This window comes from Ambystoma mexicanum, chromosome 10, assembly GCF_040938575.1.
Source record: "Ambystoma mexicanum isolate Mex_15411 chromosome 10, UKY_AmexF1_1, whole genome shotgun sequence".
Taxonomy (NCBI): domain Eukaryota; kingdom Metazoa; phylum Chordata; class Amphibia; order Caudata; family Ambystomatidae; genus Ambystoma; species Ambystoma mexicanum.
Genome location: NC_090932.1, coordinates 820,325,944 through 820,350,221, shown reverse-complemented (window position 1 = coordinate 820,350,221; position 24,278 = coordinate 820,325,944).

Here is a 24,278-nt window from a genome sequence, read left to right as displayed (position 1 = left end):
TTCTCTTCAACCTGTATGTTAGCGATGCGTAGGAAGTGTGGCAGGGTCCCTCAATTGGGATTGAGTCGATGGCCTTTGCTGATGACTTTATTCTTTTGGATCGCACCCCTCGTGGCCTGAGGAGAAAAATGTACCTTTTTTACCTCTATGCGGAGGCTAATAACCTCATGCCAAATGCATCTAAATCACAGATATTTGTCTTCTCTAAAAAACGAAAGATTCAGACCTTTAATTGGTCCATGGGTGGTGAATCGGTAGACCAGGTTCGTGCACTTACCTATTTGGGTTATAATCTAACAAATATGGAATTGTCGAAACAGAGCCTTGAAGAAAAAGCCTGCTGACTTAAGTCTCAGATGAAATTGCTGATATTAAAGGTATGCAGATTTTCTCTGCTACCTATTAGGCATTATTATCTTGCTAAATGTGAGCCTATTTTGCTCTTTCGTCTGGATCTATGTACACACAATATGAGCAGCCCTCTTAACATTCTACAGGGTAAACTATGGAAAGAGATATTGTGTATATCTATGGCAGTTCCTAACGCAGTTGTACACCACAAGCTTTGCTTAATATCACTTGAAGCTAGATACCTTTGGAAACAGTTTTCCTTGTTTCGGAAAATAAGCAACCCCCCTACAAATACATTGTAGGAAACTTGAGGAGAGGTTGGGAGTAGTGACTTGGTTCCCTCCATGAAAAAGTTTTATGTCAAAATTAACCTTACTTTGCTCTCCCTATGCTTAACTATAGAAGATCTGGTTCCACTTCTGGGGATAGTGAAGAGGACTCTTTTTAGGGCAGATTGGGTGGAGACTATGGATTGTGTCAACATGTATTCCACCTACGAAGAATATTCCACTTACGGGCATGTCCGGGAATGTCTGCCACTTTATCTCCAGAGGTTTCCCTGTTCTAGGGGAATAACTACTTATAGGCGCTTTAGGCTCAATCAGATACCGACTCTCGAGAGGACACAGCATTGGGGTAATAATGACATGCTTGGGCACAGCCGTCTGGAGTTTAGGTGTGGATTTTGTGGGGAAGACAACTTCAATGAGACATTGAGGCATTTAGTGCTTACCTGTCCCTATTTTGAGCCTATACGCAGTGAGATCTTCAAAGATAAGTTTGATAAAAACTCGGATCTCTCACTGAACCTCTTTTGAAGTAGATGTATGTGGGGGGCTATTATTTCCCTGATTTTGGCACTTAATGCATTTTTAGAATGCGTTATAAAAAATCTGGAAAAAATGAATTTGGCATCCTAATGACATCTAATGGAGGTTGATGGCTGTTTCGTGATGTACGGCTTGGTGGATATTAGACTGTTTGCTTGGTTTTGATCTTTAATGAATTTTATATGACAGGCTAATTTTGATGTATTTGCACTTCATTGTGAGTTGTTTTTTTTCTTTATTCTATATGTATTGTATGTGGTTATGTATAGCTTATGTGATGTTCCTTTCTATATGTTGTGTAAGGTTTTCTGTAAACTAAAGATGCAACAATACATTTTTTTTTAGTAACATTCAGTCCTATGTACAACGTGCCCTACTGCGTCAAAATCCTGTAGAGCTAAATATGCAAAGACAACCTTGAACATATGGAATCATTGAATAATGAGCCAATCTCAGGAAGGATTTAGACGAATGAGAGGAACCGAATTGGCACATCTATCCATCTGGCATGACCTCATAATGAACACTGTGAATAACATATGTTTAGTAGCCCTTATTCCATTGGGCATATTGCCAGCTTTCAACATCATCAGACCTACAATCTTAATGAAGAGACTGCAAGTAACCGCTATTCAGAAAACTATATCAGAATGGATACAATCCTTCTAAGCAGACAGAACAGAAACAACCTTTCAACTGTCTTCAATCTCAATAATGTGAAGCATCAAATGCAGCATCCCTCAAAGGTCAAGACTCTCAACATTTATTTTCACCTTATTCATGGCCGCTCTCATGAAACTAAATCACAGTCTCACATTTAACAACTATGTCAACAACACAGAAAAATATTCCAGATGGCTATAGGATTCAACTCAAACAACTCCCTCCATTAACAAGATAAATGTCTAGATGATCAATAACCACTGAAAACTAAATCCAAACAAAATGGAAATCGTTGCTGTTGCATACAACAACAGACCACTTGCCTAGAATGTATAAATGGGAATAAGACTGGACCTCCACAGTGATAACACATTTTAGAATTCTTGTGCACAGTGTACCCCCAATAAAACCACAAGTCAGCATCAAATCATGGAAATGCTTCTACTACTAACATTCAATCTGATGTATCATGACTCAGCACATGGACATAATTTCACTGATATCACTGACAGCCAATATCTAGGTATGCTAAACTACCTCGCCAAAAATGTTAAGATCAACAAAACACAAAAAAGACTTCTACTAAAACTATACAAGAGGGAACACATCACCATCAGCCCTGTGAAACCTCCACTGGCTGACTATGAAGAACACAATCCATATTAAAGCATTCTGCATTTTATACATTAATATCAACATTGCTATAATCAGAAATAACTCTCTAACAAACACAAAGAATCCTTAGATCTAGCAATGGCATACTTATCAAACGAATGTGCTATGAGAAAAACAAATCCAGAGTGCACCTTTCCCCGCCCTCATATTATGAATGTGGAACTCTGTCCCTTAGTAAATCTGAAAAACAGAAGAAAACTTAGCATTTAGAAAACTGTTAAAAACCTGCAATGTTTAATACACCATGATACGAGGCGAGTCTGCACCATAACACTACAACATGCCACCACTTAATTGCTGCCATAATACGACCTGGTGCCCACCCAACAAACTTCACACCAGAATGCACATAATGAACATAATGAACCAAGTACTCAATAAGGAAGGACCTGACAAAAACCCAAATCGCAGCAACCAAATCATGCCGTGCTACCATGCCATACCGCTAACTCTTCTTCCACCACCACCAGATGACTGAGGAACTATATATGGAAGTAACTAATCAAAAGAATCAAGCCTACAGGGAAACACAGAGGGCAGACACATAGGAGCTATGGACTAGTATACCACACAGACACTGGGATAAAGGACAACTCATTAAAAAGTGAGAAACACGAAATTGCAGTAGATGTCCATAAAGCATCCCTATGGGATGACCTGATAACTGCCCTACAAAGCGCCTACCAAAATGAACAAAATGGAACAAACGCTGAACAAGGAACACATCAGGAAAAAAAACACAAATTCCAATAACTCTAAATATCTTGGGACAACATTGAATAGGGACACAACTCATCTAGTATCACTTTTACAGCATCACTTATCCGAAAATGTGTCACCCACCACACAAGAAAATCTGACTAGGAAAAAACAGAAGGAACAAACTAACAACTAGGAACATACCTGCAGGAATACTCAGAGGGAATGTACTCAAAATACCTTTTGACAAGCACACCACTTAAGTGCTGCCAATTAAAACTAAACTACTAAACCATACCCTTTGAAACATAACCTGAAACCCGAACAAAGGTAAGAAACTGGAACATTTCTCAAAAAGTTCTCCATCACCAAGACCAATTAGAAAGATCTAAGCATGTAAAAACGTACTTTGCTTACACACATTGTGCAAAGTGTATAAGACAATAACGATATCACCTTGAACCCACCCTCCCTCAACACACTCGTCAACACAAACAGCTAAACAAAACACTCAACCCATGCCAAAATACTCACAACTTTACACCGCTCAATGAACCTGCAAACTTGTTTACTGACAAAATACCCATATCCTTCATAGACAATTGGGGTTTCCCATCTGGAAACAAACACCTTTTGTGTAAAAATCACTATACACTTAGAAAACAAACACACACCAAAATATAAACACAACACCATGGGCCTCCTCATGAGTTGGGCGGTATGCCAACTGGGATACCACCCAACTTTATATGTGTTACTGCCCAACCCTTTGGCGGTATTACCGCCGGATCACAGATTGGGTGGTAACTGTAATTTCCCATTGGGTCAATTGGACACAATGGGGGCATTTTGGTGCAATTAGCGCAGAGCTAATTGTGCCGAAAAATGGGCATGTTTCCGGTGCATTTATCCCCAGCTTAGAGCTGGACGTAAATGCTGCCAGCCCGAGATTGGGTGGACCCTTAAATGCGGTGGTAATAGCATTGTCGCTGCATTTAAGGGCTACCACCCAACTCGTGATGAGGCCCCTTGTCTTTTGCCTCTTCTCTCTCTAACAACCACCATCCTTTAGATTATTTGGGGACATCCATATTTATATAATTATGCACATGTTTTGTGTTCTTCAAAAACATAGTGTAGATCAAGGGTCTCCAGAATTTGGTTCTCCATGTGTTTTGGCCAACACCCACCATCTGCACTATCCAAGATCATCAATATTGAGGTATCATGGGTGTCATAGTCCAAAGCATTTCAAGAGCCGCAGGTTGTAGACCCCTTTCCTTGATGGCCAGGTTTTACATTAGACCATTTGGAGACAACATGGCTATTCATGGAAGGCTCTGAAAGTTACATGGTCACCTTAAATTACGAAAGAAAAACAAATTCTCACACGATACCTCCAAGAAAAAGAAACAGAGTTGAAAAGAAATATGCAAGAGCTATCAAAACTACAATCAACACTACACACTGCGTTATTCATTGATTACTTAACACAAAAGAAGCATACTCAGATCAGAACAGGTGGCGTGACATGATTAAAGAGAATACAATCAGAGAAAGCACTCAAAAGATCTCAGTCATGTGGAGGAAAGCAATGGAGATGCACGAGGTCAAGGAAAGAAGAAGGTGTGAGCAGTAACTTGATATGTAGAATGTGCGAATAGGCACAATTAGTGGAAGGATGTTTTTCATTATATAGATAAGGCCCACTTTACCCCCTTCTAGTAACCCTGTTTTGAAGGGTAGCATGATCTCCTCGGAGAGTTATGCCATTGAGAGCCAATAAAGAAACATTGGAGATCCATACATCCATGATACATAACAAATTGAGATCGATATTAAAAAATCATATCATGTATTAAAGTTCTTAAACTGCAGAGCTAGCATTAAACAATAAGGCTTTGATGGACGAGGTTGGGAGACTTGGGAGACTGTGTTATTACCCTCACTACCCTCTTCATTAAATACTACACTACCAATGATTTTCATCAAAGTAGCGCTGCATTAGCTTGAGAAGGACAAAAGATTATTTCCGATCTTAATTGGCTTGAATATCAAATGCTAATGAAGACTCACCCTTAAAAAAGAGTTCTTCCAGGGTTCTCTAGGTAAGCGGTTGTCCTCTATGAGTAGTGATTGAGCTTGTGCTGATTTGGGCTCAGGGAGGAATGGGTCTGGCACAGACGGGCACAAGCAGGCTTACCTCCGGGGTATAAACAGTGCACTCTGTGGCTGTCCACTATGTGGGTTGGCGCAGGTGGCCCAATAAGTAGAGTGACAGGGCTCATGTGCATTCTGGGACTAATCAACAGGCAGGAACATCCAGATAGAAGAAAACCTTGCCCCAAGAAAGACAATGTTGAATTTGACATTATTTAGAAAATGCCAAGGGTTTCAAAAAGGAGCCCAGAAAACCACCCATAAGCAGCAAGATTTGTTACAAGGAAATCTGGCAAAATTAAACTAATGAATGATAATTAGCATAATACTTGACATACCTGTGAGACTGTGCTGCAGTTAAAGCCCGTGCCACAGTCCCCATGTTTGGGATGGTTACGATTTTCTATTTGGTTGCATGTACGTGACATTGGTGTCTTTTTTGCACTGAATGTTGGGCTAATTTTGTGCTCTAGGTACACCAACAATGGTGCGTGCAGGATAGACCAATTCTACTGGATGTTCAAGACACTATACGTTACAGTTCACAGGGCCTTTAGACCCATGCATGTGATAATGTTGTCAGAAATTGCATCTTGTAATATTTTTGTTGGAATTCCCTTATGTATCTACCTCTCAATTGCGGCCTCATTCACAATCAACACTGGGAGCTCTGAATAAACCCATCTTCCTTCTTATCTTGACACATTCCACAGTACCCAGTGATAATGTTGCAGTGAAAATGGCCGCCAGGTGGCCACCTTTCCATAAACATTCACCCTCCAGACGATCAAACACGTTCCCCAAATATTGTAGGATTGGAGGTAATAATATATTGTTATACGCCTCCTAGAATATTTGGGGAAAGAACTTTAGGGGCCAGGAAAGAAATGTCACTCCTTCACGGCTTTCTCATAGCAACATTATCACATGGAGCCCATTCCATTGGATTTTAAAGGACAAATCACAGTCTCATATGACTGAAAACCAAAAGGTGTTGGTAAATATTGTTGAAAGACTTTTAATAGGTATTCACTCTGGTGTAACCTACACCTAACCATCCGCAATGATAGCTTGCTAATGGATTTGAGACGTCAGTCCATGCCACAATGATTTGAGAATTGTAGAGGTTTCACTTGACGTAAGTTGCATAATATAATAAACCAAACCATGTTTGTAGAGTTTCTTGCTGCCTGATTATCATAAGTTAAAGTATGCACTTCCCATTATGTGAAGGGATCATTTACAAAATATCCTGATAAATCTACAAGGAATTGTGAAACGCCGGGTCATCTGTATTCATGAGTATGCCTTTTTTTTAAACCATTTTCATCATCGTCTAAAGCTTTATGTATGTATATTTCATATGCAATAACCGATTCGTTTTTAGAGCCGTGCTCACATTTGTACATGCAAAAATGTGCTTTCTCACTGTTCAGTCACCAAAGCCAACTTGTATTATGTGCTTTTCCAAAACCAATCTTCTATCCCATTATATCTACGCTGGCTACTGTAACAGGAATTTGTATGCCACGTGTGCGTTAATGTCTGTTTGCCTAGAAAAGCTGCTGTAAAGACATAGGCTTAGAAATCTGCTAATCAAATGTGTCGAAAACCAATCAAAACCTGGGAAATGCCACACCAATTCAGGCTGAATTGCAAAGTACTAATCATATTGACTTTGTGCAGCCCTATGAAAGGATAATATAATTGAAGACAGTTCCCAAAGTTAATTAAAGTAAAAGTTTCAAGTAGAAAAACCCATTGCAAAAGAAATATTTCTACTGACTGGGTTGTACAAAGAAGTCATTTGCTTTCTGTCAGACCGGCAGCATATTGGATGCAATCAAATGCAACAATTTCAAAAGGCTATTACAGGCTCAGGGTTTAAAAAAAGGGATAGCAAAATAGATTTTTGATTTACATTTTCCAGGGCTTATTAAAATAAAATGCAGCTGAAATTGCTTGTTATTCTTCGGTGCTTCCCAAAGCACACTCCTGGAAAGGAATAATTGGAGTTGATCTTCCTTTTCATCTCTTTTCCAATTGGAACAACCATACGTAGATTGTTTAATTAAACTAATTTAATTAAATATATGTATTTTTAAATGGCGTGTACATTGTTCTAGATCCTTTTTCATTGGCACTGCCGTTTTTATATTGTTTGACATTTCATGAATTGGATCTATTTTGAGTAAACTAAAGCAGAGGGGTATGTGCAGAAACCTCCCAAACTTATTTGCCTGGAATGTGATTAGTGAAGCAAGATATGATGTCTGTTGGGAAATGTGTCAGGCTGTCATGCATAGAGGCGATAACAGACAAGCAGCATGAAATAAACTAATTATGACACTTGTTTCCTAGCTGATATGACATTGCTTTTTGATATTGTAGTGTCATATGACAAGTGGCCCAAGTCTCTCCTTTTCAAGCTGCGTATAGGTCAGTGGGTATTTTGGCCGATTCACAGTGCAGTCTAAAAGCAAGGCTGTGGGTCCTTCTAATACAGAACCAACCCGCCATGCTAGAAAGGGTGTTGAAATGAGCCGGAATGTATCAGAGTAGAATCACTCGTTGTTAAAGTCAAGGAATGAGGATTACGCTTCTGGCAGACACTGGGCCTCATTACAAGTTCCCCTCGCCGGACCCGGTAAGTAACATCTGGTCAAACCAGGCGTGCTTGCCGGGTCCCGCTAGGGGAAGAGGGAGCAAACAACGGGCCGCTCGTAATCGGGCTGTTGTTTGCTCCCTCCCCCATTCCCATTCAGCCCTATGGGGGCTGAAATGGGAATGGGGAAGGTCCGGGCCCGGGTTCCTGGAGAGAGGAAATACCAGGCCCTCCAAACTCGGAATGGCCCAGTAATTCCCCATTATGGGGAATTCAACCTTCTCCCCGATTCTGCAACTTCAACGAAATAGAGAAATAATATATGAAGGACAAGAATTCTAATTCTTGGCTACCAATATATGGAAACAAGCACTTTAGTAACGAGAGAGACCTTTTACAATTTCAAAAAACCTCCCAAAGCACCGCAGAGTCCTCAATCCCCAGTAACCCATCAAAGCTACGCTATGCCTATGGCTATATGGCAATTAGGCAACGGTCTGTGGTCAAAGTTGCACTTTATAAGACACTTAACATGATAATACATTAACTGAAAGCCAGACCTCTCCTGAATGCAGAGCTCTTTCTTCAAAATATGAATGAACTGCAGCTGCCTATTGCGCAGCTTGTTTTGAAAAATGAGGCCCTACTGTAAGAATGTGGACGTCTAGTGCAATGTGAAGTAAACACGAGGTGCAAACGCAGCAAAGCCCCATTTCTGATTTGGAAGACATAAGAGAGGGAACGATGTTCCCCATTGAAATTAGGGAACGCCCCCAGCGTCTGTGCACTTTCCCATTATGCACCCTTACATGGAGCAACATGTTCTCGTAGGGGGATAAAACTGGGGACATGGGGTGTTGCAAGGTCTGGAAAAGATCCGGGGCTTGGCTAATATTGGGACTGTTGGGACTGGGGGCTAGCTAGCATCTTGGCTGTAGCTCCTGAGCTTCTATCTGGGGCTACAACCAAAAATCCCAGGGCTATAGCCCCCTTAGCCACCCCTTAGCAACGCCTCTGCTGGGGACCCTGCCAGGAGGGGGATAGGTTGAACAGAACCTCCTTAGGAAGGAGCATTGCAGTCTCTTTTGAAACAGGGCCCTGTACACTTTCCAAAGTCAGACTGCAAATGCTGACCTTTCAGTCAGGACAATCACATAGACTAAGACACGCCCACTTTACAATGGGATAGTGAAAGATGGCAACGGCACCCAAGAAGATTGGCACATAGTAGAAATACATTCTACTATTTTGCAATTGTGGGGGAGGTTAGAGGCCCACGCCACACCTTCTTGCAGCAGTAGCTACAATTAGTGCTCAATTGCCTGATGTGTTACTTGCATTTATTCCATGACAGTAAGGAGTGCATTCATCCATACTGGCGCATTTGGTGAAAATTTGTTCACTGTTCTAATATTTATGTTGGACCATAAAAAGACAGGTGCAGTACCCTGCCTTTAATAACAAAATCACTTGAATCTCTTCTTAAAGCACAGACAATATATGTGATTTTTCCTTGCACACTTTCACTTAATGTTTTATTCTACTATTTATGCATGTCTTCCCAGTGCTGGAAATGGAAATTATTACCTGTAGGATCCCACTACCGATGGGGGTGGGAGGGTATAGTGTGGGCGGGCAGGGCGATAGACATACATGGGGACTCAGAAGATTTTTCTGACCCCCCCATAATAAAACTTAAATAAACATTTGCATTTCAGCAGCTTCATTAATTACTAGGTGAAATTCCCAGATATTTAACTAAATCCCCCTCACCAGTTACGAGGCAAGACATTATGAGACTATGCTTTAACCTCTATCCTACCAGGGAAGTGATGGAGAGACAGAAACCAGCACTGGTGCCCAAATACACTTGTTGGCTCTGTCAGGGGCCTCGGTTAACTCTTGAACACCTGGTAACAGAATGCGGAGCACTGACAGTCTCAAGAACGAGGCATTTCAGCCCACTTCTCCTGCAATCAATGATACTCTCTCCCAATGAACTCTGGGTTTATCTGAGTCAGGGGAGAATAAATACTGACATTTTAGCATTACTAGTTTTTGTTAAAGACATTTATTTGAAGATAGCAGAGTAATGGACAGATATACTGAGAATACTCTTTGCTCTGTTTTTTAATTGTGTTTCTTGTTAATTTTTTTTATTGTCTAGTTATTTTTTTTTTATTTATCTAGTTATATTTTTATTTTGGATGGTTTAAAGCATATAAGGTTTAAATGTTAACTGATATAATGCTTAAGTAAATGAAATTTAAAATAAAACATTAATTAATAATTGACACCAGTAAAAAAAAACAAGAAAGGATGAGCGTTTCCTATAACGTTGCAAGGAAAATCTAAAAGGTGCACACCTTTTAAACATACATAGCTGTACTTGATTTCTTTCTGCAGACCACAGTCCTAAAAAGCATACTCAACACGAAACTGACCGGACGTTCCAGTGATCTAGTTGGTAAGTCTCTTGATCTTGGTCCTGAAGGCATAAGTTTGAATCCTGGATTCAACAACAATAATAGGTCTGAACCTTTAAAATAGACCAATATATTTCCCGAATAAGAGATCCAGGGAGACCTTTATTGCGAGATCTTGGGAAAACCCGGCACAATGACCAGCACTGTGTTTTACTAATGTCAAATAATTGCATAGAATGATTTATGAAGATATATTGGGCCTCATTTCACGGTAGGCGGTAAGGGTTTACCGGTACAGGTAAGGGCACCGGTACCGGTAAACCCTTACCGCCTTACTACGAGGTCCCTTTGCAGGACCCGACCTTAACGGCGGGTTTTACCAGCAATCTACTAGGGACAAGACAATCAGGATTTAGGCCAAGACATGGAACCGAAATGGCTCTCTTTGATCTTAAAAACCAACTAGACGAGCGCAAAGACAGAGGAGACATCTCTATTCTCCTACTCCTAGACCTATCAGCTGCCTTCGACCTGGTAGATCACAAGGTACTTTGCAATCACCTCAAATCGGCAGCCAACTTCTCTACAAAAGCCACGGCATGGATAAATTAATTCCTGGACCAGAGAACCATAAGAGTCTTCTCACCTTCATCAGCAACAGATCCAGTCCTCATCACCTGTGGAGTCCCTCAAGGGTCATGTGTTTCCCCCACATTATACAATATTTTTACAAATACTCTTTTTGATATATTGGACAAACTAGGGGTCTCATATACCAACTATGCCGATGATACCCAGATTCTTATCCCAATCCAGGGTGACTATGAAAAGGACACCAGACTCATAAATAAAATCTACCAAATCATCCAAACTTGGATGGCCACACATGGCCTATGTCTTAACGACGACAAGACTGAGCTCTTAATCACCGGGTCTACCAACAAACTGAATAAATTACCCCAGCTGTACAATTCCATCATGATAGATGGCATCAAAATCAAGGTAGCCAAGGAAGTAAAAACCTTAGGATTCTACTTAGACTCAGCTCTCACCCTCGACAAGCAAGTAAATGCTACAGCCTCAGCAACCAGTTACACCTGCAAACGTATCCACGCCTGCAAACCATACCTATCCACAGATAGCTGCACCACCATAGCGCGAGCCCTCATCCTCTCCAAAGTTGACTACTGTAATGCACTGTACCTAGGCACAAGTAAACATAACATCAACAAACTCCAAACCCTGCAGAACAATGCCCTTAGAACAGCTCTAGGAATACCCAAAGGGCAACACATATCTGCCCATAGAAGAGCCGTCAACTGGCTGGCCATCAATGACCGTATCAAATTTAAAACTCTGAACATTACACACAATTGTCTGAACAACAAAGCTCCTGCATACCTCACAGAAAAATTCACAAAGCACACTTTTGTACGTCCCATCAGAAAGTCCCTTTCAAACAGCATCAAAGTCCCCAACTTTAAACTGAAAAGAACTGGTGGGTCCAGCTTCCCGTTTCTAGCAGCTCATCTCTGGAACTCCATCCCAGATGCACTTAGAGCCACCCCTTCCTTCCATGTGTTCAAAACTAACATTAAACTCTGGTTTAACACCATCGACCTCTAAATGCCCCAACTGTACCAAATACTCTGTATATTTTTTTGTAAACACTTGTAAATGTAACATATCTTTCATGTAAGTCATCCAACATTGTAACGTAAGAAATGTTTTGATATATGTAACATATCTCATATGTAAGTCTTCCGACAGTAAGAAATGCTTGATATATGATCCTGTAACATAAGAAATTTAACTTATTTATGTACTTGCAACCCAAGATTTATTTTCTGTAAGCGCCCAGTTGCTTAACGGCCAGGTGCGCTCTATAAATAAATAAACAATACAATACAACAAAGAACTCTTTTAATTTTATACCATTAGATTTAGTATTAGGGCTTCCCCTCACCACTAGCTTACTTTGTATTGTCATCTGAAACCCAGTATAGTAACACACAAATACAAGAATAGCCTTCCCAACTTGTTGTAGCTGGCAATTGCACAATCTCAGACCTCCACATACAGCCTTACCATCATACTCAGACACTCATGCACACAGCACACATACATTGCACAACAGCCCAACCCACACTTTCTTTTTTCTCCAACAGACCCCAAAACGCAACTCCGTAGAATGCAACGACGAAGTAGAGCAAATCAAAATAAAAGTGTCCAAAATAAGCATCCATCTCTAGCAGAATTTGTACAAAAAGTTCAAACAAAACAGCTAATAGTCATTAAGCAAAACAAAACAAAATATACAATGTTTTACAAAAAACGTTCCGCCACAGAGTCCTTCAGAACGTTTTAAAAACAGGAGAGAAAACATGCACAACCCTTAAAACCTACCGTAGAAAATTAATCCTAGAAGCTCATGTAGACAGTGAAATCCTTCTCAAAAGGAAGTTATTTATTTTAGTTTTAAACAGAATGAAACCACTAACAAAACTAACTACTAAACTACAAAAAAGAATGTTCAATAAACGGAATGTCAACAAAAATAACTTCTTAAATATCTGTGGAGGTGAATGGAGTCACACCACGAGTACAGAACCATATTTTAATGAAGAAGCATACAAACAAAAGCAAACAAACACAATTGTCATACATAGCAGTGGATGAGGGTATGAAAAACTTAATAATACCATAATGGAACAAGAAATGCTGCTTACAAAAATATCCCCAGAAAACTCAGTATCACCTCTCCATTCCACTGAACCAAAATGTCCAGAATACAAATGGCTGTGCACATTAATGTGTAACATTGCCAAAAAAACTTTCAAATCTTTACGCCAGTTCCTCAATCAGTATGTGAAAGGCAAAAACACATTTATAATGAAACTACTACAAAATATAGATACCTGTCCAGTGCGCAAATACACAGGACTACAAGGACATTTATTAGTCTGCATTTCAGGACCTATTTGAAAAAGAACATTCCGTCATATCAAAATTATATCAACACATCATTCAACTATAAGGAATCAGGTCCATAAACTGTACTATGCTAAAAGTCCTGCTTTAGCACTAGCCAATTTAAATAACAATCTTCTACATGGTGCAGCCAAATAACTGCTCGAAGAAATAGAGCATATCCAGAGAAAATATTTTTGAAGTGAAAGCCACTTACAAAATGCAATAGCTTTACGACTGACTAGCAACAATTGTACAGATGGCAACCTTCTACTACAGACATACAAAAAAGAAATACTAAAATGTAAATGTACATCCATTGAAGTACCAAACCATGTGTGTGTGTGTTGCCGCAGAACTTTTTATAAAAGTAGCACAAAAACTGTAGACATAGCGTACAAAATAGAAGACAATGAAGATTCCAAATTGTTTGAATTAGCTCTCTACCTTATAGCAGAAAACGAATACAAAATTACTGACCCCTTAATACTTTGAAGTTACTGCACTGCAAAACTTGACAACAACCAAACTCCTTCATATGCTATCACAAATGACTTGGAATTATTCCCACTTCCAAAACCCCTGCAATAACTCAATTTATATGAGAGCATCATAATTCAAACAGTGCACCCATTTCAAGCAATAATACGCCTTCAACCAAAAACAGCAAAATTACCTCCCTCTGGGAATGCAACGTCCAATAGATCAATCTTAAATTGTCTTAGTAAATGGTGTACCTAAAAAAGACAAGTGTTGCAATATCTAAAAGACAATAATGAATATTACAAAGAAATTAATATTGAAGAAAACCTGAGAGAAACACTGAAATAATTCAAGAGTAGCCAGAAACTGGTCCATTTCAACTTTTAGATCCTGCTACAGTATCCAATATTTTAGACTGTTATACAATTCATCCATTACACTGTAAAGACACCATAGTTGATGCACTGGAAACGTACCAAATGTGACAAACCAAAGGATCACGAATCAACATATGGGAAAAAAAGTATAGCAGCACGTGCCTTTCCTCTACTCTTTCCTACTGGGAAAGGAGGAAGGTACAATGATAGACCCACTCAGATAACAACATCAGAGTACCGCCCTTTACGAATGTATTCTGAAGAACCCAGATTTAGACAAAATGCGGAATACATATTTCACCTACTCTTTGAAAGTGAACTAGCAACTATATGCTACAGAGTTGCACACACATTGAAATGAGGTACCCATTTTCAAAATATGTCAGCTACGCAATTACTACAAAAAGTGCAAGAAAAAGACGAGGTTCTACAATTAAGCATTACAAATCGTTAAGCCAACATGCGTGGTGCAAAAGAATACTGGTTCTGACATCACATAGATGTACGTTGTATGATAAGAAACCTTGGCCCACCCACTTGGTTTGTTACATTAAGTTGTGCAGAATATGTATGGGAAGATTTACATGATTTCCTACGCATAGCAAACAAAACCAAAGCAAACATAGATATACTAACACCTGGAGAAATCTGCTCTCTAGATCCTGTTAATGTTTCAAGATATTTCCATCATTGCTTCATTGCTATGCTACACTTTATTTGTAATAAAACTGTTCCACCCCTCGGAGAAGTGCAATACTTCTTTTGGAGAAAAGAATACCAAGCCAGAGGAGCACCACATATCCACATGCATTTATGGATTAAAGATGCTTCTAAATTTGGTCAAGACAGTGATGCCACTGTTTTCTAGTTTATCGAAAAATATGTCACTTGTGAAATTCCTTCACAAACAACAAATAGTGACCTTCATGCACACATTTTACAATTTCAAAGACACAAATGTGGGAAATATTGTGATCGCAAATACAAAAACAAAGGGAAATACTACACTAAATGCCGCTTTGGTTTCCCTAGACCAGTTACAAGAACAGGTCAAGTAAATAACTTCAAGACTTCAATTAGACATAGTGTCAAAGGTAAATCACCTAAGAACACATATTACATAAAAAGGACAGAAGGAACAAAATATATCAATGATTACAATGCAATCATTGCCCTCCTATGGAATACAAACATAGATGTGCAGAACATTGCAGACAATTCCACTGCAGTTGCACGATACGTCACAGCCTACTTAACCAAAGCAGAAAAAATAGAGCTTCAAGACCTTATCATCTGAAAAAACACTGTCACAGAAATTGTACAGCTTAGGCAAAAATAGTGCTCTCATAGAGAATGTGGTTGCTATAAAGCCGCAGACCATTTAACCAGTACTGCTCTGTATGGAAAATCTGAAAATATAGGATGGCTAAGTTTTGGTCCTGCTAAATGTAGAAGAAAAATGTAGAAAAAGAGTTCTCAAATCATATGAGGACATAGAAACAATAGCCAAAAATGATTCCAAAAACCACGATATTTTGAAAAAGAATTTACTAGACACATACTACCCAAACAGGAGAACCACTTTGGAAACCATGTGTCTATACCACATAGCCCAAAACTTCACATACTAAAATAATATAAAACCAGATGAAGACAAAGGTAGATACAGAGTGACAAATTGTGAAGGCAGCTTAGTGAAACTTACCAAATGAAGCTAAATTAATCATATCAAATTGTCATTAAAACTCCTCAACATAAAGAACTATATTACATGTCCTTGCTACAACTTTTTAAACCATGGAGAAAAGAAGAAGAGGTACTAGATATCTATGACTCCTCTGAAGACGCATTCAAAGCAAATGAAAGTACTATAACAGATGTAAACTTTGCACAGTACAAAACAATGTTGCACAATGAACAGCAGCACGAAGAAGAACTCCAGGCCCAACTAGATGATGACACTCCTGACAGTACTCAACCTTCTGTAACAGGAAGCCAAGAACCACTGGGACAGCCACTAATAGCAAATGAGGCAGAATTAGCTGTGACAGAAGTAGAAAAAATCATGTGTCACTATAAACAAGCTACCGAAGACTTCACTATACTGAAATCAAAACTAAACAATGAGCAGCGTAGAATTTTCCAAGAAGTAACAAAACAAATTGAACATGGTGTACAACATGAATATAAAAACAGTACCTGCCACAACTACAAACCTATACTGCTATACGTCAGTGGTCAAGCTGGTTCAGGCAAAACATTCTTAATCAAAATCATCAGAACGTTCCTTCAACAATTGACAAACAACAAACTGTCAGCTGTTGTAACTGCCCCCACAGGTTTAGCTGCCAACTAACATAGACGGTGTCACTTTATACTAATTACTACTCCTTCCAGTAGAACACCAAAACAAATTAGATTATTACAAACTTTCTACAGAAGCTGCAATGGAACTAAGCAGAGTTTTGAAACAAATGAAAATGCTACTAATAGATGAAGTGAGCATGGAACTCCAACCGCATGTTGGCTTTGATTCACCTCAGATTACAAGAGGTAGTCAAAACAGACTACGAAGAGCTCTTTGGAGGAAAACGCATTATTGTTTTCGGAGATCTTCTTCAATAAACACCAGTGAAAGGTGAACCTATTTTTAAAACCTTAGGGCACAAACTCTGCTGTAAAACTCTTGGCAGCATAGGAAATGTCAACGTTTGGCAACATTTCCAATATAGAGAATTACCAGAAAACATGCGCCAGTCTGCAGACCTCACATACGCCAACATGTTTTAAAGTATTAGAGTTGGTGCACTATCTCAAGAAGCACAAGCAATATTAAAAACCTGGCCCATCCATGCACTCTATGGTCATAACTCATTTGCTACTGATGTCATGGAACAATTAGCACACAAATATTTCAATTGTATGGCTTTGATTGTAGTATAGTTAAGTCTTCTTTATCTTCATACTGACACATGGTGTTTTCTACTTCTATCATAGCTAATTCTGCCTCATTTGTTATTAGTGGCTCTCCCAGTGGTTCTTGGCTTCCTGTGACAGAAGGTTGACTACTGTCAGGAGTGTCCTTATCTAGTTGGGCCTGGAGTTCTTCTTCGTGTTGCTGTTCATTGTGCAACATTGTTTTGTACTGTGCAAAGTTTACATCAGTTATACTGCTTTCATTTGTTTTGAAAGCGTCTTCATATCAGTCATAGTTATCTATTATTTCTTCTTCTTTTCTCCATGGTTTAAAGAGTTGTAGCAGGGACATGTAATATACTTCTTTATGTTGAGGAGTCTTTAATGACAATTTGATTAATTAAATTTGGTTTGTTGAGTTTTACTAAGCTGCCTTCACAGTTTGTCACTTTGTATTTACGGTTTTGTTCATCAGGTTTTATATTATTTTTGTATGTGAAGTTTTGGGCTATGTGGTATAGACACATGGTTTCCAAAGTGGTACTCCTCTTTGGGTAGTATGTGTCCAATAAATTGTTTTGTTTTCTTGGCTGTTGGGATCATGTTTGGCTATTGTTTCTATATCTTCGTATGATTTTAGAACTTTTTTTCTAGATTTAGCTGGACCAAGACTTAGCCATACTATATTTGCAGATTTACCATACAATGCAGTACCAGTTAATCGATCAGCTGCTTCATAGGATCCACATTCTCTATGGGACAGCATTTTTATGCCCAAGCTGTATAATTTCTGAGACACTGTTTTATCTGATGACAGGTCATTCCAGAGGTCTTGGAGCTCTGTCTTTTCTGATTTGGTTAAGTATGCTGTGACATATCGTGCAACTGTAGTAGAATTGTGTGCAATGTACTGCACATATATGTTTGCATTCCATAAGTGGGCAATGATTGCATTGTAATCATTGATATAGTTTTCTTCTTCTTTTCTTTTTATGCAATATGTATATTTAGGTGACTTACCTTTAACACTATGTCTAACTGAAAACATGAGGTTGTTCACTTGTCCTGTATTTGTAACTGGTCTAGGGAAACCAAATCGGCATTTGGTGTAGTATTTCCCTTTGTTTTTGTATTTGCAAGGACAATATTTGCCACATTTGTGTCTTTGGAATTGTACAATTTTTGCATGAAGATCACTATTTGTGGATTCTGATGGAATTTCACAAGTGACATATTTTTCAATAAACTGTAAAACAGTGGCATCACTGTCTTGACCAAATTTAGGAGCATCTTTAATCCATAAAAGCATGTGGACATGTGGTGCTCCTCTGGCTTGGTATTCTTTTCTCCAAAAGAAGTGTTGCACTTCTCCAAGGGGAGGAACAGTTTTATTACAAATAAAATGTAGCATAGCAATGAAGCGATGGTGAAAATATCTTGAAACATTAACAGGATCCTGAGAACAAAGTTCTCCAGGTGTTAGTATATCTATGTTTGTTTTGTTTTCGTTTTATATGCGTAGGAAAGCATGTAAATCTTCCCATGCATATTCTGCACAACTTAATGTAACAAACCAAGTGGGTGGGCCAAGGTTTCTGATCATACAACGTACATCTCCATGACGTCGAAAACAGTACTCTTTAGTACCACGCATATTTGCTAATAGATTTGTAAGATTTGCTTGTAAAACCTCATCTTTTTGTTGAACTTTTTGTAATAATATTTTGAAAGTGTGATCCTGATTTTAATATGTGTGCAACTCCGTAACATAAAGTTGCTAGTTCACTTTCAAAGAGTAGGTGGAATATGTATTCCACATTTTGTCGAAATCTGGGATCTTCAGAATACATTCGTAATGAGCGATATTCTGATGCTGATATTTGAATAGGTCTATCATCGTATCTTCCTCCTTTGCCAGTCAGAAAGAGGAGAGGAAAAACATGTGCTTCTATACTTTTTTCCCATATGCTGATTGGTGATCGTTTTGTTTGACGCATTTGGTACGTTTCCTGTGCATCTTCTATGGTGTCATTAGAGTGCAATGGATGAATTGTATAATGGTCTAAAGTGTTTGATATTGTAGCAGGATCTAGGAGCTGAAATTGACCAGCTTCTTGTGTCTCTTGAATTATTTCAGTTGTATCTTTCAAGTTTTCTTCAATATTAATTTCTTTGTAATATTCATTATTCTCTTTAAGATATTGCAGGGCTTCTCTAACTTTATGTAAATCTACCAGTTGTTGCCAATTTTTTTTGTCTTTTGTAGGTACTCCATTTACCAAGATAATTAAAGATTGTTGCATTGGACGTTGCACTCCTAGAGTGTGCACATTTTCTTTTAGATCTAATGGTAAATACACTACTTTTCCACAAATACCTTTCACTAATTCAGAGGGAGGTAATTTTGCAGTTTTTGGTTGAAGGCGTATTATTGCTTGAAATGGGTGCACTGTTTGAATTATGATGCTCTCTTATAAATTAATGGGGTAATTCATAGAATTCAGCGCACAAGTGGCGCACGCGGCTGGCGCACAGTGTGCGCGTGCGAATCCCTGCACCAGCCGCGTGCGCTAAAATACATTTCTGCGCACAGCGTATTCATGGATTCCAGCCACCAAAACCAGCCACCAAAACCACCCTGCAGCAGCGCCAGTTACGCCCCCAAGAACGCCCCATGCGCAGGGAAAAGCCATCAAAATCCCCAATCCAGCGCAAAGGGCTGCGCTAACCCTGTACCAGCACGGCAAGCGAGGAACGCGTATCACTGGGGATCGTGGGAAGTTTCACACGCGATTGGCCCTGTGCGAGCGGGGTACGTGTATTACTGGGGTGCACGGGAAGTTTCACACGTGATTTCAGCAGGGTACGTGTATTACTGGGGTGCGCGGGAAGTTCCACATGGAATTTTAGCATGGTACGTGTATTACTGGGGTGCGCGGGAAGTTTCACATGCGATTTCAGCTGGGTACGTGTATTACTGGGGTGCGCGGGAAGTTTCACACGCCATTTCAGCTGGGTACATGTATTACTGGGGTGCGCAGGAAGTTTCACACGCGATTGGCCCTGTGCGAGCGGGGTACGTGTATTACTGGGGTGCGCGGGAAGTTTCACATGCAATTTCAGCAGGGTACGTGTATTTGGCAGTATGGGTCCTCCCAGGTGTTCCCTGTACACCCTCCACGGCCCCTGCAGGCAGCCCACACCACAGGGGACTACCCTGCATCCCTGGTCATGTCCCGCAGGCAGCCCACCCAACATGGCCATGCCCCCCGGCAAAGGCACATGTCTCCTTGCACTACTGATCACCAACTCATGTCCCCTTGCACCCCCACCCCCCAGCATTGCGAGACACCTGCCAGCAGGCCCCCACTCATGTCCCACTCATGTCCCCCTACACCCCCACCCCCCAGCATTGCGAGGCACCTGCCAGCAGGCCCCCACTCATGTCCCACTCATGTCCCCCTGCACCCCCACCCCCCAGCATTGCGAGGCACCTGCCAGCAGGCCCCCACTCATCTCCCCCTGCACCCCCACCCCCCAGCATTGCGAGGCACCAGCCAGCAGGCCCCCACTCATGTCCCACTCATGTCCCCCTGCACCCCCACCCCCGAGCATTGCGAGGCACCTGCCAGCAGCCCCCACTCATGTCCCACTCATCTCCTCCTGCACCCCCACCCCCCAGCATTGTGGGGCACCTGCCAGCAGGCCCTGACACATGTCCCTCAACCAACACGTCATCACAATCTAGATCCCTGGCCCTTATGGGCAGCCTCCACATGCCAAACACCCACCCAAGTATTGCATCCACCCACTCAGAAATGCCAATTACATGATACAACCCCAATGTCAAGTATGTAAATGAACACATGTCCCTCACATACAGACAATGGGTGTAAGTGAATGTCAAAACCCATATCATGATATGCATGAAACCAATGAGATGATACTACACATTGAAGTTTGATGAAAAAAATGTATTAAAAGCAACATAAATGGGATTAAAAATAAACAAACGACAATGGGAATTAAAAACAAAAAGCAGCATGTCCATAAAATAATGAAAAACCACAAATCATAATCCAAAGGCAAGGTGTCCAAAGTCACAGTTCAAAAAAGTACATCCAAGGGAAAAACAAAACCGAAAACCATTGCTCCATGGGTAAATCCCAAAAAAAAAAAATCCAACAGTCAACTATATACAGATAAACAATCCAGGGTCCATGATCCCAACTGAAGAAATGAAACCTATCTGAAAATACTACCTAATAAAAAAACTATATACAAAAATGTGGTCCATTGTCCAAAAGGTCCAAAATCAATAAAAAAGCAAAGGAAACCTAACACTAACTACATAACTATTTAAAAGGGCAGCGGGCTAGTCCAACGGCTCACTGGATGTTGTCATGGGCCAGGGCATCATCAAACTCCTGTTCAATGGCTTGGAGGCGGGCATGTTCCCTGGCCCCGAGGTCTCGCAGGGATAATGCAGTGTCCAGCTCCAACTCCCTGCGAATACCCTCGAGGCACTCAGCCCGCCTCAGCGCCCTCCACATGGAGTTCTCCGCCCTGACCATTGTGAGCCGTTCCTTCTCTGCCCGCTGCCGCTCCGCACCTATCTGCTGGCCCAACCGCTCCCACCGGAAGCCACTCCCATTCCAGGGTTCTCCTGCCCTCCGGCCGATGCCTGCACCCCTGATGTTGATGGCCCCGAGCCATGATGCCTCCCACGTTGAGCCTGCCGCTGCCTCCGACGCAACTGTCTGTGCCAGCATGACGGCATCCAGGCTGATGGAATCCACCGACGCCGTCGTGCCCATGCCCTGCCCGATGATGGCGTCACATCCTCCATCTGCTGGGGTCAAGTTGCTGGTGTGTCCACCCCTGCTGGACCTCCGACTCCCGACTGTGACAGGGATGGGATCCCCACCAAGTTGGCTGCATTGGTAGTGGCAGGTCCACAGGGGGCCATGGTGGCATCTGGGCTGGAAGACGGCATGGAGAACGACTGGTGCATAGCCTCCACAGAGGAGGAGAGGGTAGCCAGAGTGCCCGACACATGTACGAGACCCCCGACCACGACCGCTCCCAACTGGGCCACGTTGGCACGGTGCTCTTCGTGATGACGTGCGTGCTCCCCTCGGGAAGCATGCACCTCATCACGAATGACACCCGTGCGCAACGTGACACCAATCAGGACCTTCTCCATACGGCCAGGGGTCCCCTCGTCCGCAGGTGGAGGGGAGTCAGATGACATGGACATCCCCCCTACCTGCGGACGGGCCTGGGATGGGGCATCCCTGCTGGTGCATGGTGGTGCAGTCACAGGGACAGTGACATGCACAGGCACCTCCACGGCGACCTGTGCTGCCTCCTGCCCCTGCCCCTGGACTGCACCACTTGCACCAGCAGGGATGCCCCCACCAGGCCCCATGTGCGGCTCAGTAGCGGCCTCCTCCTCCTCTGTGGAAACCACCAACCTGGATGGCTCCACACCATCTTCCGCCGTTGCAAGCCCCTGTGGGGGCTCACCCACCCCTTCTGCTGCAGCCGTGGGGGCATCCCCACCGCTTTGCTCCACAGCGCCATCTCCGCCCTCTTCTTCACTTTGCGCTGTGTAGAGGGAGACATAGAACACAAGCATCAGGGTACTGTACAATGGTCCCCTAGACAGGAAGCAATAGCAGATGAGTGGCACTGTCAAACATCACTTCCATCATGTCCCTCCACAACACATGGGTCAGTGCAGGCAAAACACATGCAGTAACAGGCATGGCGCATGCTATGGACATAAGCAAACATGTCCAAGGGACTCTTGAAACATACAATGTTGTTTTTGAACTCACATGCATCATGGGTCATGCCTATCACATTCACACACTTCACCGTACTTTCATCCATCTGGACTCGTAGACCCCAGACACAGTGGATGCAAGGATAGCTAGGCTGCATCAGTGAATCTGAACATTGACACAGACATGTGTCATGCATCCATGGCATTCACAAGTCACAGACATGCAGGTCAGACACACAGACATGGACACCATACATGTACATGGCATCATCACCCATCCCTCACCCCCACCCCCACCCATGTCCAGGAACAGAGACTGGCATGCTCTCATGTGTCCATTCCGCATAGGGCTCCCCATGTAGCATTTAAACACATACACCAACCGTGTGCTTCACACATTACTGGTCTCACATGCATGACCATGATGTCCCTGCACACACACACGCGTACATGGCCTATGTCACACATACAGGCAAGTATCAGACAACCAGCACACTGCAACATGCCCTGTCTCACACAGCAATGCTTGGCCACTTACCGCTCGACTCCAGACGGGTCTGCCTCTCAAGGACCTGGACTTGGAGCGCTGGGGATATGCATTCCAGGACCCTCATCTGATCTTCCGACAAGTGGCCCCGGCACCCCTTTGCATCCGCTGCCTTCAAGAGGTGCCGGGCCTTGTTGAGGGTCCTGGACCTGAAGTCCTCCCAGCGCTTCTTGACATGATGGAATAGTCGGACTGCCACCCCCTCCGTGTTGATGGCACTCACGATGTCTGTCCAGCTCCTGTCCCGTCCTTCCTTGTCGGCGCGTGATGATCCGAAGAGGGCATCATAATGCCCCAGAACAAGCTCCACCAGGACACCAACTTCCTTCTGACTGAAGCTGGTGGCCCTCTGCTCCTCTGGCTGGGGGTCGCCAGTGGTCTCGGATGGTGTTTGCCCCGAGGCAGGCGTGGGTGGGCAACTGGGTCCTGGGGCTGGGCTGTGGAGCGATGGTATCCCAGTCGGGAGTCTTCTGTTCCAGCAAGGGTGGACACAGCAACTGGACCCCTGCAGATGGCTGATGTGCAGACACCAAATGGCAGGGCATGGTGGCAGCATGCAGATGGCTCGTGGGAGGCTGCTCGGGGCTCTGGGGGGCAGTAGTCTGGCCTTTTGAGCGTGGTCTACCATGTGCTTACGCGTGGCCAGAATGATACAGAGTGATTTTGCACGTGAAAATCAAGCTTGTCTGCGTGTAATTCGAGGAAAGGGCCTTCGCCCGTAAGCGCGTCAGCACACGTACGCGAATTCATTGGCCCAAAGGCCCCCAGCGTGTAGGCTCGTCTAT